Raw genomic sequence first — 14,907 nt, 5'->3', positions numbered from 1 at the left:
AGTTGAATAGCTGCTGGCTCCCTACACCATTTTTGGTACCCCATCACACTTTTATCTCTTTCTTGTCCACCTGTGCTTGTGCTTAATAATAAAATTATAGTACTTGTTAAGTGCTTACTATGTGCCAAGCACTGTTCCAAGCACTGGGTTAGATACAAGTTAATCGGGTTGGACACAGTCCCTATCCCACATGGGGCACACACTCATCCCCATTTTACGCATGAGGTAACTGAGGCACCAAGAAGTGAAGTGACTTGCCCAGGGTCACACAGCAGACACATGGTGAAGCTGGGATTAGAACTCAGGTCCTTCTGACCCCTAGGCCTGTGCTCTATCCACTAAGCCGTGCTGCTTAGAGGGTGTAGGGAACCAGGAAAAGTGGTTCCCTGGGGGAGAGGGTGGTGGTAATTGCCATATGCAGTTGCCTGAAGGCGAACCTTGTGAGCCCACTGTTGGGGAGGGACCGTCTCTGTATGTTGCCAACTTGTATTTCCCAAGCGCTTAGTACAGTGCTCTGCACACAGTAAACAATCAGTAAATAAGATTGAATGAATGAACAAACTCCATCTTTAAAACCGTGTTTTAGAATGGGGAAGAGATGTTTACCCCCTTATCATTCTTGCCGTTCTTCTTTAGTGTTGCAACCATTAGTCAATGGGATTTCACTGGATTTCTAATCATATAGAGATGTAGGCAAATAATAGGAAAAGGTGTAATGTGCAGGGAAATTCAAAGGATCAGTCAATCACATTGAGCGCTTACTGTGTGCAGAGCACTGTACTAGCTGCTTGGGTGAGTGCAATATAACAGTTGGTAGACATGTTCACTGCTCACAAGGCACTTACAGCGTAGAGGTTTACTCATCATTCATCCTCTCTGTGGGATTTATGGAGCATCTACTGAGTATAAAGTGCTGTACTAACTGTACAAAATCAAAGGTACTTGCCACGGGGCGGTAGAAGGCATTCCTGACCGTTCCCCCGATTTCAGAGAGTCAGGACTAGTTCCAAAATGAGCCCATCTCTAATAGTTCACTGTGGGAGGCATAAAACACTTGCTTCATGCTAACAGATCCCCCTCTCATGACTAGGCTGACCAGGTGCCCTGATTTAGCTGGGACTGATCTCTAGTTTTGTAGACTCTCTGGGGCCATTTTAGAAAAATAGGCAGATGGCCTATAACTGAGAATGTTCCGGCTACCTTGCGCTGACTCCAGGTGTTCTTGCTCACTTCAAATTATTGTATTTCCATGTACAGGCTGGAGCCTGTTCCCTACATGTTCAATTTAGGTTCCAAAGCCTTCTTAGACTTACAGTAACCATATTCCGGAATGCTGAAAACGATTCATTACCTCATAACACCTTTCTCTTCCCTCCCACCCCCCATTCTTGTGGTCACTGAGAGGCAAGGGGTATTTGTTAAGCATTTATTGGGTCAAACACTGTTCTTAAGCACTAGGATAGACACAGGTGAGTTAGGTTGGACACAGTTCCCTATCCCGCGTGGGGCTCGCGGTCTAAGTAGGCGGGAGAACAGTGGAAATGAGGTACAGAGAAGTTAAGTGGCATGCCCAAAGTCACACAGCAAGCATTTGGCAGAACCAGGTTTAGAGCCCAGGTTCTCTGACTCTGCTGCTTCTCAAATGTTCTAGTTTTTAACAACAATTTGGGCAGCCTAGCAAGAACCCAACACCTCCAGGATTGAAAGTAAACCCTACAGGATTTACTAATCTATCCACCAACTGAAATTGCATCAATCCATCAATCATTGGTGTTTAATGAGCATAGACTGCATGGCAGGCACTGTACTGAGCGCTTGGGAGAGTACAACAGTAGCGAGACACACGTTCCTTGCCCTCAAGGACCTACCAATTTAATAGATGTTCCTAAGGAACTCACCTTCTCTCCATAACCCATAATACAAGGGGAATCATTTGACTGTCTGGTGCTCCTACGTCTGGGACTGGTAAAAGATCAGTTTGCAAGTTACCAGACGTTGTCCAAAACTGCGATTGATCATCATCATCATCATCAATCGTATTTATTGAGTGCTTACTATGTGCAGAGCACTGTACTAAGTGCTTGGGAAGTACAAATTGGCAACATATAGAGACAGTCCCTACCCAACAGTGGGCTCACAGTCTAAAATGGGGAGACAGAGAACAAAACCAAACATACTAACAAAATAAAATAGAATAGATATGTAGATATGTAGATATGTAGATATGTAGATAGAGAAGCAGCATGGCTCAGTGGAAAGAGCACGGGCTTTGGAGTCAGAGGTCATGGGTTCGAATCCCGGCTCCGCCACATGTCTGCTGTGTGACCTTGGGCAAGTCACTTAACTTCTCTGAGCCTCAGTTACCTCATCTGTAAAATGGGGATTAAGACTGTGAGCCCAACGTGGGACAACCTGATCACTTTGTATCCCCCCAGCGCTTAGAACAGTGCTTTGCACATAGTAAGCGCTTAACAAATGCCAACATTATTATTATTATTATTATTACAAATAAATAAAATAAATAAATAAATAGAGTAAAAAAAATATACAAACATATATACATATATACAGATGATCAGAAATACCAATGGGCGTTGTTGGCTGACGATCAGCTCCCCCCAAATCTTGGAGCTCACTGGAGGTTGATAACTCTCCGCTCACTTACCCGGGAGGCCTTGCCGACCACCATCTCTTGCATCCTTTAGCTTCTTGACATTGGTCCTATTAAAAAAAACTAGACCTTCAGAGAGGGTGAGATTTCAACCAATTTAAGATTTCAACCAATTTAGAGAAGCGGCGTGGCTCAGTGGAAAGAGCCCGGGCTTTGGAGTCAGAGGTCATGGGTTCAAATCTGGAGCCACGCTGGAGCAGCGTGGCTCAGTGGAGAAGAGCACGGGCTTTGGAGTCAGAGGTCATGGGTACGAATCCCGGCTCTGCCACATGTCTGCTGTGTGACCTTGGGCAAGTCACTTAACTTCTCTGAGCCTCAGTTACCTCATCTGTAAAATGGGGATTAAGACTGTGAGCCCCATGTGGGACATCTTGATCACCTTGTATCTACCCCCAGCACTTAGAACAGTGCTCTGCACATAGTAAACGCTTAACAAATGCCATTATTATTATTATTATTATTATTATTCAAATCCCGGCTCTGCCAATTGTCAGCTGTGGGACTTTGGGCAAGTCACTTAACTTCTCTCTGCCTCAGTGACCTCATCTGTAAAATGGGGATTAAGACTGTGAGCCCCCCGTGGGACAACCTGATCACCTTGTAACCTCCCCAGCGCTTAGAACAGTGCTCTGAACCTAGTAAGCACTTAATGAATGCCATTATTATTATTATTATGAGTTGATGAAAGCAAATTCCATGTCTCCAAGATGGGCCATTTACCTTAAGCTGGTGATAAAAGGTATATGGCCCAGAATTCTCCCACAAAGTTAGAGGCTAGTGGTCCTCAGTCAACTTTTTCTGAGTTCTTTTTTTTTGTTGTTTGAAGAAATAAAAGTAGATAGGCAAGTACACGCGCGCACGCACACACACACACATACACACACACACAACCCCCCCCCCCCCCCGAAAGAATTTTGTCACATTCCATGACTCCTGTGGCTTTCATTTCTTCCTGACCCCCATTCTTATATTAACCTTTTACCTCTCACTTGTTTTAGGGGCAAGCTCAGGGCCACAGAGGGCAGGAGGTTAATTGCCGGCCGGGTTGGAGTCAGCATCATTTTACCGATCTTCCTGAACCCCACGGTGCTCGTCTGTGAACCCGCCGTCTGCCATGTTGGGGACTGAAACCAGAAGATGGGAAGCTTGGCTCAGGTAGGTCCAGGAAGCAGATTTTCATGGCTTATGTGTGGGTGTCCCTCCCGAAAACCCCTCCCTCTTCAGTTCATCCACAGACTCACATGAAGCACGTGCCGTCTACTAGCGTGGCTCAGTGGAAAGAGCCCGGGCTTTGGGGTGAGAGGTCATGGGTTCAAACCCCGGCTCCGCCAACTGCCAGCTGTGTGACTCTGGGCAAGTCACTTCATTTCTCCGGGCCTCAGTTACCTCATCTGTAAAATGGCGATGAAGACTGTGAGCCCCCCATTGGGACAACCTGATCACCCTGTAACCTCCCCAGCACTTAGAACAGTGCTTTGCACATAGTAAGCGCTTAAAAATGCCATCATTATTATTACTATTATTCCTAGGCATTTACAGTTCTGAGCTTTTAAGTCAAGTGGCTTGGCCTAGTGGAAAGAGCCTGGGCTTAGGAGTCAGAAGGACCTGGGTTCTAATCCTAACTCTGCCAATTGCTTGCTCTGTTTCCTTGGGCAAGTCACTTAACTTCTCTGTGCCTCAGTCTCCTCAACTGTAAAATGGGGATTAAATACCTATTCTTCCTCCTACTTAGACTGTGAGCCCAGTGTGGGACAGGGACTGTGTCTGACCTAATTAACTTGTACTGACACACAATAAGCACTTAAGAAATACTATTAAAAAATATCCCAGGCCTGTAAGAGAAGACTTAAAATATTCCTGCCTTCATACTTTTCTTATGGTAGGCAAATGAATGAAATAATCATTCTTCTTTCCTCACCCAGCGTAGATTCTCACTCACTTTGGTGAGTGGAGGCTCTTTCCATGGCTAGTTTAAAAACTGAAAACTTTTTGACTCTAGAAAATTATGTTGCCCAGCAGCTCATCATCAAAAAGAATTCCAACAACTCCATCTTCCCAAATACAGTTCACCAGTCTGTCCCCCTCAACCCGTGCCAGAGTGATGTCTCTGATAGCAGCTGGCGTTGGTAGCGTGAAGCTCTATACCAGTGCTGGGGCTCATTAGCTTCAATTTTAATTTAAATTCTTACTTGCCCACATCCTGATTGCATTTCGGTCTAGGCTAATTCTTTTCAGGTCCAGGGCTAACTTTCACTCTCTTTGTCCCTCTGAGAACTGGTACCCAATCACTGCCCCAGCTAAAGAGACCTGCTCTTGGCAAGGCCAAAAACAACAAAAACAAGTGTAGGCTGTAGCATTTCCAGGCTCTTGAAGTTGGATAGCGTGAGCGGTGATAATCCTAGATGGACTGCCCCTTGCTCTATTTCAACTCAGACCCTAGTGTTTGGTTCGCATAAATTTACTCCGCAGTTTTAATCGGCGACAACTTGGCTATAAGAGTTCTTGTTTGGCATTCAGGAACCACCCCAGCGGTAGCTGAGATGGCTCCCAGAGGAGGCGAATTGGGAATGGACACCCTGGCATTTGGCCACTATAATAGCCCTCTCCCTCACCTTTTACCCCTTCTTTTTTAAAAAAAAATTTAAGCACTTACTATGTGCTACCTACTGTATTAAGCACTGGGTAGACACAAGCTAATCATGTTGGACACAGTCCATGTCTCACATGGGGCTCAAAATTCCCATTTTGTAGATGAAGGAACTAAGGCCAGTGAAGCGAAGTGTCTTGCCCAGGGTCACACAGCAGACAAGTGGCAGAGCCAGGATTAGAACTCAGGTCTTTCTGACTCCCGTTCCCCGGGCTCAATCCATTCGGCTTTGCAGCTTTTCTTATAGGCTCTTTGCAGCCCTCCCCTCTGTGAACTTTTACTATTCCCCCCCACCATGTAAGGAATATTTGGTGGCAAATGAATTTTCTAGCTCCCAAACCATACCTCGGCCAGAACGTAGAGTTTTGTCTTGAGGCCACCCCTCCAGATGCATCGAACACATCCCAGTCCACGTCACGGTGCTCAAAAACAGGAAGGGCAGCAGAGCTCTTTGAAGCCAGCTCTGGCCCTCTCCACCTGTAAAGCCTGTCCAGAACTCTCCTCCCATCAGCAGAGCTTAATAGTCTCCCTGCCTCTTGGTGGTGATAACCCCCAGTTTCATATTAATAGTTGGCAATTGTGCCTTTCTCCGGGTGGTTCCCGCTTAACCAAACCATTCCGAGTTCCTTCAATTTCCCCTCATACGTCGGTCCCTCTGGCCCCTTAATTATTTTTGTAGCTCTTCTCTGAACTCGCTCCAGTTTGCCCGCGTCTTTCTGGTAATGAGGTGCTCAGAACTGAATGCAGCGTTCCAGGTGTGGCCTTGCCAGGGCCTTGATGGGTGGGGTTGGTGGTGAGGGGGGATAGAGGAGAGAGAGAGGGGCGATCTGCTCATTAACACATGCGGCGGCTTTCCAGAGAACCAAGTCAAAGTTCTGGGTAAGCGAGTTTCAGAAAGAAGAGGGAAATCACTCTTGAGGCAGAGGGAGAAGTAAAGCCAGCTGCCTGGCAGGATGGAGGGCTGGAGGTATATTTGAAGAAAGCCCTCTTGGGAAAAAATGACATATAACCACACATTTTCAATAGGAAGTTTACCCCCAAATGAGGGCTGCTTAAACTAATCAGTGAAAACAATAGCCAAAACAAAGGAGAAATGATCTGTGGGTTTGGCTTATTCCGGTGCTACAACCAATCAATTGACCAGTGGTGTTTACTGAGCGCTTAACTGGAATAAGCCATCATGTACATGAGGATAGATAGATAAATATAAAAGCAACTACAAGTGCTATTAAACTCTCCCAAGGCTTAGAGGAGTTCTCTGCACCACATGTTTCATTTTGTTGTCCGTCTCCCCCTTCTAGACTGTAAGCCCGTTGTTGGGTAGGGGCCATCTCTATATGTTGCCAACTTGTACTTCCCTAGCGCTTAGTACAGTGCTCTTCACAAGGTAAGTGCTCAATAAATACGATCGAATGAATGACGCTACAACCAATCAATTGACCAGTGGTGTTTACTGAGTGCTTATTCTGTGCAGAGAACTCATCTAAGCCTTGGGAGAGTTTAATAGCACTTGTAGTTGCTTATATATTTATCTATCTATCTTCATGTACATGATGGAGTTTCCCATCAAGAATGACAGAATGAGCCTCGGTCTTGAGGCTTTGGGAACGAGAAGGAATTGATTATAGTGATAGTGATTTGCTTAGTGTCAGGCTCTCTTTCATCATGGGAAAACCGTGTGGGAGTCCAAGTACCTGGATTCTAATCTCAGTTGTGCCTCTTACTTGCTGTGTGACCTTCGGCAAGTCATTTAACTTCTTGGTGCCTTCATTTCCTCATCTGTAAAGAGGTTGTTAAGTACCAGTTTTCCCTCTCCTCTTAGACTGTGAGCCCCTTTGGGACTGATTATCTCGTATTTACCCCAGTGCTTAGTATAGAGAGCATGTGACTCATCTCCTCAGCATATGCTGAGGCACACTGAGGCTCTTGAGATGGCTTTCCTAAAATGACCTTCCGAGCCCAGGTTGGGGTTGGGTTGCCCATCTGTTGCACATCTGTGTTGGGAGATACAAGGTGATTGAGTTGAACACAAGCCCTGTCCCAAGTAGGGCTCACAGTCTTAATCTCCATTTTCCAGTTAACAGAGGCCCAGAAAAGTGAAGTGACTTTCCCAAGGTCACATACCAGGCATGTGGCAGAGTCGGGAGTAGTACCCAAGTCCTTCTGACTCTCAGGCCTGTGCTCTATCCACTATGCCACGCTGCTTCTCTAATAAAGTCATTTCGTGCCATTTCTGTACCAGACAGGGGGACTGAGTTGAAGATCAGATTGCCTGGCATTTTGGGCATTTCCCAGCAAATCTCCGTGGTGTCTGGGCAGGAAAGGGGCACATAACTCCCCAGGCCTTCACCCCAGGAGCAACCATTGCTTCAGGGAAGCAGTGTAGCCTAGTGAGTAGAGAACGGGCCTGGGCATCAGAAGGACCTGGGTTTTAACTCCGGCTTTGCCACATATCTGCCTTTTCCTTTGTTACCTCAGGGTACGATTAATCAGTCATCTGTAGTCTGCCTTCCCATGGTAGGTTCTTCTCCTCTCCAGTGCCACTGACATCCAACCTGGAAATATCTCCCAACTTGTCCAAGTAATTTAAAGAACACCTTGTGCCAACCCAACAATGAACTCTGGAAGGGAAGGGAAGGCGGGCTGGAGAGCAGCAGCTACTTTGGACACAGCTGGGCTCTCCTGAGGTTGTTAGGTCTTCAGGGGCCTCTATACCCAAAATAACACTGGATAGTTAAATCGGACCACGTGCGAAATGGCAGCTGGCTTTTAATTTTTAATGGAATCTCTTAGGGTATTTTTATGGCTCAAAGTTCTACATTTTCACCTTAATGAAGGAGCAAAATGTGTTTCTATTACTATTGATTTTATAAAACGTTTAAAACCATTTCTGCAGCTCTTAATGTTGTAGCCGTGGGCCTGGTTGGATCAACGCATCCCTGGTTACCTCCTGCCCACGTTTTTTTTTTAAATGGTATTTATTAAGTGCTTACTAAGTGCCAGGCACTGTAGTAACCACGGGTAGATATAAGCTAATCAGGTTGGACAGAGTCCACGTCCCACATGGGGCTCACACTTTTAATCCCCATTTTACAAATGAGCTAACTGTGGCACAGAGAAGTGATGTGACTTGCCCAAGGTCACACAGGAGACAAGGGGCAGAGTTAGGATTAGAGTCCAGGTCCTCTGACTCCCAGGGCCATGCTCTTTCCATAAGGCCGTACTGCTTCCTTCAAGGGTCATCTGCTGCCTTTCAGACTGAGGCGATCACGTGAGAAGGAGCTGTGACCGTCTGGGGTTGAAGGGGAAGCTGATACGAAAAAGTCACTGATGTGAAAAAGGTGTAGACTGGTTAAAAAGACCACGGAGCTGTAAGTCAGAAGACCTGGGTTCTCATCTTGGCTTTACCTCTGACCTGCTGTGTGACCATGGCCAAGTTATCATCGTCATTAATGCTATTGGGCACTTACTGTGTGCAGAGCACTGCACTAAGCGCTTGGAAGAATGCAGTAAAACAGAGTTGGTAGACACAGTCTCTGCCCACGATGAGCTTATAGTCTAGAGTCACTTTGCTGCTGAGGAAACGGAGACACGGAGAGGATAAGTGGAGATCAATCAATCAATCAATCGTATTTATTGAGCGCTTACTATGTGCACAGCACCGTACTAAGCGCTTGGGAAGTGCAAATTGGCGACATATAGAGACAGTCCCTACCCAACAGTGGGCTCACAGTCTAAAATAAGTCTAGATAAAAATAACAGTCTCTTTCTGCCTCATAGGAATTATGAGAATAAAAATGAGATGATTGAAGTGAAAGCATTTGGTAAAAATAAAAGCACTCCACCAAAACTCTTTCACCAAGCCTTGCAAGTAGCTTTTTGTCCACTCTCGTTGGGTGAGTTCTGAATTCTGCTGGCAGACCGCTTTTATTTCCTTATTTATCTTTTATCCTTTGAAGTGAGCGCAAAGGCAGAAAGGCAGAGAAAACCACCAAACATTTCTTCTGGGAGCAAAACACTTTCCCCCGCCTGGCACCCCCGCCCCCCTTCAAATATATCAGAACAGAACTCACCCATTTTCAAAACCCTCCTAAAATCATCCCTCCTTCAGGAAGCACTCCACCAATTAATCCCACATGCTTCAAGTCAGGTCAACAGCTCCCCTTAGCACTTTTATTTTACACCCCTGTATATTCATCTATTCTGCCTTTTCATACTCTGGCTTCTACCACTTACATCCATATTCTCCCTCCTGTTCACATTCTTAGTAAACAATTTCTATCCACTTGCCTCTGGCATTAGATTACAAGCTTCTCGAGGGCAGGTAATACCATCAACATCACACACTCTACGGACTCTACAGGGAGTGGGAAGACGTGACGTAGAGGAAAGTGCTGAATTTTTATGGTATTTGTTAAAGCGCTTACTGTGTGCCAGGCGCTTTACCCACAGTCTTAATCACTGCTTTACATCTGAGGCGACTGAGACCCAGAGAGGCGAAGCGACTTGCCCAAGGTCACGCAGCAGATATGTGGCAAAGCCGGAGTTAAAACCCAGGTCCTTCTGATGCCCAGGCCCGTTCTCTACTCACTAGGCTACACTGCTTCCCTGAAGCAATGGTTCCTCCTGGGGTGAAGGCCTGTGCCCCTTTCCTGCCCAGACACCACGGAGATTTGCCGGGAAGGGCATCCAGCCTATCTTCCTCAGGTTTGAGGAATGATGGGGGCTTTTCCCTCCACAGCCCCAAGCAGTTTTCCTGTCAGCAACGCCCATCCGCCCCTGTCACCGGAAAGCTATGCGCCGGTAAAGTCATGACAGCGGTTCAAGGTTAGCGAACCCCAGACAACACCCCGAGGGCGGGACAGCACCAAGGCGCCTACTATCCCCGAGCCGCTAATTTGCTGGACACCACACAACCCCTTTCTGTACCCTCCCCCCAGGTTGTAGGCGAGTGGAACCCATTAACATTTAAAAATATTTGCAGAAATCAGAGGGGAAAAAAGGTATTTCTGGAGGGCCATTACTCAGTACACTTTCGCGTGTGCCAAAGTTTGCTGGCATGGCTTCGACTTTGATATGGAACATCTGGGCAGCTGCTGCTGCCGCCGCCGTTGGAGCATATAGATTGGCCGGGGGCAGCAGACAAAAGGGGCTTGTGCAGGAATGTATGAGGGGGGAAATGCCTCGGAAAAAGGAATTGAGTAAATGCTCTCTGTGAAAGAAGCCTTAATGCACATCCCATGTTCAGGCCTAAAAAAAAATGGTGGGGGGGATTAAAAGGTGGGGGAGGGCAGCAGGGAGGGCGGTGGGATTGGGGGATTTCTCTCCCTGCAAGAGTGTCAGGGTAATGAATGCTAGAGGCTTGTCTGAAGCACATACAACTAGCCTTGTTCTCCTGCAGATCTCCTGGTCACTGCAGTTGGAAAAAAATGTAGTTCTCCTGCAGATCTCCTGGTCACTGCAGTTGGAAAAAATATAGATCTCCTGCAGATCTCCTGGTCACTGCAGTTGGAAAAAATGTAGTTCTCCTGCAGATCTCCTGGTCACTGCAGTTGGAAAAAATGTAGTTCTGCAGATCTCCTGGTCACGGCACTTGGAAAAAACGTAGTTCTCCTGCAGATCTCCTGGTCACTGCAGTTGGAAAAAACGTAGTTCTCCTGCAGATCTCCTGGTCACTGCAGTTGGAAAAAACGCATGTGCTCATGGAGGAAGGTGGACAAAGAATTGGCAAACAGCCTCTTGGGCTCCCTGACTTTTCTCATCAAATGATGGTATTTATTGAGCGCTTATTATGTGCAGGGCACTGTATTAAGCTCTTGGGAGAGTACAATACAACCAGATTAGCAGACACATTTCCGGCCCATAATGAGCTTACAGTCTATCTCACGGTTCTTTGAATGCGACCATCCTTGGTAGGGCAGTCCTGTGGCCATGAGGCCAGTGTTCTGTCAATCAATCAATCAATCAGTTGTATTTATTGAGCACTTGGGAGAGTTAAATCGTGGACCTATAGACTGTATAGGTCTAGAATGTAAGCTCTGCCCTCTAGACTGTAAGCTCATTACGGGAAGCGAATGTGTATGTTTATTGTTATATTGTACGCTCCCGAACACTTAGTACAGTGCTCTTAGTAAGAGCTCAATAACTATGATTGAATGAGTGAATGAACCTATTGTTCATAAACCTAGATAAAGCCTTCTTGAGCCATGTAACTTCTCTAACTTCCTCTCTAGCGTCTATATCTTTATCATCTAAACTTTCCCCCCTCAGACCTCTCCATCATCATCGTCATCATCAATCGTATTTATTGAGCACTTACTGTGTGCAGAGCACTGTACTAAGCGCTTGGGAAGTACAAGTTGGCAACATATAGAGACAGTCCCTACCCAACAGTGGGCTCACAGTCTAAAAGGGGGAGACAGAGAACAAAACGAAACATACTAACAAAATAAAATAAATAGAGCCTTCTCTAAGTGGCTTAGAGAAGCAGTGTGGCTTAGTGGAAAGAGCACAGGCTTTGAATTGGCCCTAGGCCTTCTTGCACCTCGATATTTTCTACCTCCAATCAATCAGTCAAGCAATGGTATTTATTGAGCACTTACTGTGTGCACAGCACTGTACTAAATTATGATTGGGAGAGTACAATACAAGAGTTTTTAGACATGTTCTCTGCCCACAACAAACTTACAGTCTAGAGGGGGAGACAGACATAATATAAATAGATAATTTGCTGATATGTACAGAACACATTCAGGACGTAGATGGTAATGAAGGGGCTGTATCAGTTGATCGAGCTATGATTAATATCTGTTGAGCACTTTAATCCTATTTATTGAGCGCTTACTGAATGCAAAGCACTGTTCTTGGAAAAATGCAGTATAATAATAGACGCATTCCCTGCTCGCAATGAGCTTACAGTCTAGAGACAAGCTTACAGTCTTACTGTCATCTACAATGCTGCCTGTACGCTTCCGTCCTCTACCTCCAGTGTTTTCACTGTGCCTTGGTTTCATCCCTCTTGCTCTTAATCCCTTGCTCACGGCCCGTTCCAGCCTGAAACTCCCTTCTTCCCTGTACCTGACCGACCACCTCCCTCCACATCTTCAAAGCCCTCCTAAAAACTAAAATCATATCTCCTCCAGGAATCCCTCCCTGACAGATCAAGCAGCGTGGCCCAGTGGAAAGAGCATGGGCTTTGGAGTCAGAGGTCACGGGTTCAAATCCTGGCTCTGCCAATTGTCAGCTGTGTGACTTTGGGCAAGTCAAGTCACTTCTCTGGGCCTCAGTTCCCTCATCTGTAAAATGGGGATTAAGACTGTGAGCCCCAAGTGGAACAACCTGATCACCTTATAACCTCCCCAGCACTTAGAACAGTGCCTTGCACATAGTAAATGATTAATAAATGCCATTATTATTATTATTATTATTATTATTATTATAGATCTCTCTCCCCATTCTCTTCTCCCTTCACAATTTGCTGCTCATGCCCTGGGAGAATCTGGTTAAACATGTAGTTTATTGAGGGTCTTTCACTCTAGAAGATGGGGGCATTTTTTGATGGCACAATCACTAATTTCAGACGGGGCAATTACAGGATAATAATAGGGGAAGCAGCACGGGCCAATGACAAAGACACCAGCCTGGGAATCAGAGGACCTGGGTTCTAATCCCGCATTTGCCAGTTGCTTGCTGTGTTACCTTGGTCAAGTTACTTAACTTCACTTAAATTCCTGTTCTCCCTCTGAGCTAGACTGTGAGCTCCGTGCAAGACAGGGGCTATGTCCGACCTAATTAACTTGTATGACCTTGTATCTACTCCAGCGCTTAGAACAGTGCTTGGCACATAGTAAGCACTTAACAAATACCAACATTATTATTGTATCTACTCCAGCGCTTAGAACAGTGCTTGGCACATAGTAAGCACTTAACAAATACCAACATTATTATTATTATTACCCCAGGATTTAGAACAGTGTTTGACACACAGTAAGCATTTAACAAATAATGAATGGCTGAGTAATTATGCCTGTTTACTTGTTTTGATGCCTGTCTCCCCACTTTTAGACTGTGAGCCCATTGTGGGCGGGGATTGTCTCTACTTGTTGCTGAATTGTACTTTCCAAGTGCTTAGTACAGTGCTCTGCACACAGTAAGCGCTCAATAGATATGATCGAATGATGAATGAATGGCTTAGAAGTGAGGAAATGGAATTGAGAAGTTTGAGGGATGGGGGAAGGGGTTGCCTTCCCCTCCCCACAGCACCTGTATATATGTTTGTACATATTTATTACTCTATTTATTTACTTATTTCACTTGTACATATTTATTTGATTTATTTTATTTGGTTTCTATGTTTTGTTTTGTTGTCTGTCTCCCCCTTCTAGACTGTGAGCCTGCGGTAGGGTAGGGACCGTATCTATATGTTGCCAACTTGTACTTCCCCAGCTCTTAGAACAGTGCTTGGCACATAGTAAGCGCTTAACAAATACCAACATTAGTATTATTATTATTATTACCTCAGAATTTAGAACAGTGTTTGACACATAGTAAGCACTTAACAAATAATGAATGGCTGAGTGATTATGCCTGTTTACTTGTTTTGATGCCTGTCTCCCCCCTTCTAGACTGTGAGCCCATTGTGGGCGGGGATTGTCTCTACTTGTTGCTGAATTGTACTTTCCAAGCGCTTTGTACAGTGCTCTGCACACAGTAAGCGCTCAATAAATACGATCGAATAATGAATGAATGGCTTAGAAGAGAGGAAATGGAATTGAGAAGTTTGAGGGATGGGGGAAGGGGTTGCCTTCCTCTCCCCACAGCACCTGTATATATGTTTGTACATATTTATTGCTCTATTTATTTATTTATTTTACTTGTACATATTTATTCGATTTATTTTATTTGGTTTATATATTTTGTTTTGTTGTCTGTCTCCCCCTTCTAGACTGTGAGCCCGCGGTTGGGTAGGGACCGTCTCTATATGTTGCCAACTTGTACTTCCCAAGCGCTTAGTACAGTGCTCTGCACACAGTAAGCGCTCAATAAATATGATTGAATGAATGAATGAATGAAATACCATAAAAAAAATAAGGCTGAAGACATCGAAACAGTGCCAGGTTCTCATCAAACCACATTTCCTCTCTTCCTGTTCCCCCCCCCCCATTACGTCTCCCACATACTTGATCCCACCCCACCCAAGTACTTAGATACTCACCTCATCCCCATCTCCTCATTACTTATGCAGTCAATCAGTTGTATTTACTGAGTGCTTACTGTGTGCAGAGCACTGTACTAAGCGCTTGGGAGAGTACAATATAGCAACAGACACACATTCCCTCCCCACAACGAGCTTACAGTCTAGCCTTATATTTGGATGCCTTACTTAGAATTCATTTCAATATCTGTGTCCCCCGTTAGACTGGAAACTCCTGGAGGGCAGGGATCGCGTCTACCGACTGTACTGTGCTCTCCCAAGACCATTTCAGCGCTCTGCACAAGAAACACCATTGATCAGTTGAGTCCACTCAGCCCTGGATGCTAAGAGCAAAACCTATGTTCTCCCCTCCTGCTTCCCCTAACCTCATCCCTC

This window comes from Tachyglossus aculeatus, chromosome 16 (assembly GCF_015852505.1).
Source record: "Tachyglossus aculeatus isolate mTacAcu1 chromosome 16, mTacAcu1.pri, whole genome shotgun sequence".
NCBI lineage: Eukaryota > Metazoa > Chordata > Mammalia > Monotremata > Tachyglossidae > Tachyglossus > Tachyglossus aculeatus.
This window is presented reverse-complemented; position numbering follows the sequence as displayed.